We start from the raw sequence: 2,066 nt of genomic DNA on the forward strand, positions 1-2,066 counted from the left end.
GTTTTGCATTTTATAAGACTCAATTTTCTTGCTCCCCATCACATGTTCAGATTTCAAGGTGCATTAAATAACTGCATGCAAGGATTAAGAGAAATGCCATCAATGCATGTAAATGTTCTTGGTTATTTATTGATCACCTATGCATGCATTGCAATTAATGCATTGGTAAACTCAATTTCTTAAGAAAAACAAGTGCATTTATTGTGTGCTTTTGCACAAAAATTATTCCACCACTCACCATTCCCCTTTGTTAGTGAGATTTTTGAATTGAGCCCTATAAACCGGAAGAGAGGGAGTATAAGTTACATACATGCATTGAACTTATAGCAACTCCAACTAGACTAGGCTAATTTAGCCCATCATACGGGTTGGTTATACATTCGCACACACATCCGGACAATGTTCTGCCATATTTGCTTTGAACCTTCATTTGTCCATCTGCACAGCCGTGTCCCTCTAATTTGTCTGAACGCATGCATATGATTGGTGTGGGGGTTCGAGGGATAATTAGAAGAGAAAAAATAAAGAAAAAGAAAAAGTGGTCCGAAGGGAACTCTGTTCGACGCGGCGGACTGTTCGGATGCGTCATATCCTCCTCACATATGGGCAGAGTTTAATGGTTTGTAGATAGCACAAACATATGAGGACAATTTGAGGGGTCCGGTTGGGTGTGGTGTCTTTTCGTGTGACTCAAGTCCTGGCTATCCAGATTGTCCGCCCGGACATATGGAAATTGTGAGTCTGGTTGAATATGCTCTTTCTTTTAGGACATGACATACAATGTTTAGGGCATAGCTGCATGTGCACTTGCATGATGGACGGCTTTTTTCCGCATCTTCGCTAGAGATACGTCTTTGCTCGTTGCGAGAAAGACGTCTGTCTCGCCTTATTTGCTTCCACAACGGGCCAGCCAAACAAGTGATTTTCCAGCGCACAGAAAAAGTTTGTATTTCTTCTGCGCTTTTATTTTTTGGTTTGGTGTGTTTTTCTTCGGTTATCTTGTTTCTGTTCGCTTTTTTATTTTCGGTTTACTTTTTTCTGATTGTGTTTTCTGTTTTTATTTTAGTTGCAGTTTTTTTTTCCTTTTTCTTCTCTGCGGCACTTTCCTGGTTTTCTTCGGTATTTTTTTAGTTTTCCCTTTACTTTTAATACAGCTTGTTTATTATTTGTATACATGTGTAACATATTTTTATCCATGTTAGAATTTTTTGAAATACGTTTTTGAAACAATTACTTTGAGAAAATTTGAATACACATTGAACTTCATTTCAATGGTACAGAACATTCTTTGAACTACATTAACATTTTTATACATTGTAATAAAAACATTTGTCACGAACATTTTTTTTAAATGTGTGAACATTTTGGCAAAATGTACGCAACATTTTTATGATTGGTATGAAACATTTTTTATAATCCACACCAACATATTTCATATTTGTAGAAAAAATTAAACTTCACAATATTTTTGAATGGTACAAAAAAAATTGTAGACAACACATACATTGTTTTACATGGAAAATACATTTTTTGAATGGTACGGAAGTTCAGTTGTGCCAACATATTTTTCCATTAGATTAACATTTAAAATAAATAAATCATAAACATATTTTTAAACACATGGAGTGGTTTTAATCGTCATGAATATTTTTAATGCTATAAATTTCTTTTAAAGTTGCTAATAATTTTTTTTACACTGCATGAGTATTTCTTAAGCAAGTGATTTCTGGGTTTTTTTAAATTTAATTAAAGTATCTAACCATTACAGATATATAAATGAAAGTAAGAAAATAAAATAAAATGTGCGCTATGGAGCTAGCGATCCTCGCACGCTAGGCTGGGCCAGTTAGGACGTTCTTAGGCGGGGCGTCCCAGTCCCTGCAACTTTCAGTGCGAACCTGACTACTGAATTTTCTAAATTGGATTTGTATTTCAGCCCCACATGTATATCCTTTTTCATATTTTCACTTGCTACTTTTTCTTTTGTATTTCCATTCTGAAAATCAATAAATATTTGTAGCAGGGTGAGTTCGCAATTAACATGTTACATGTTGTTGTTGAGGGCT

This window comes from Triticum dicoccoides, chromosome 3B, assembly GCF_002162155.2.
Source record: "Triticum dicoccoides isolate Atlit2015 ecotype Zavitan chromosome 3B, WEW_v2.0, whole genome shotgun sequence".
Taxonomy (NCBI): domain Eukaryota; kingdom Viridiplantae; phylum Streptophyta; class Magnoliopsida; order Poales; family Poaceae; genus Triticum; species Triticum dicoccoides.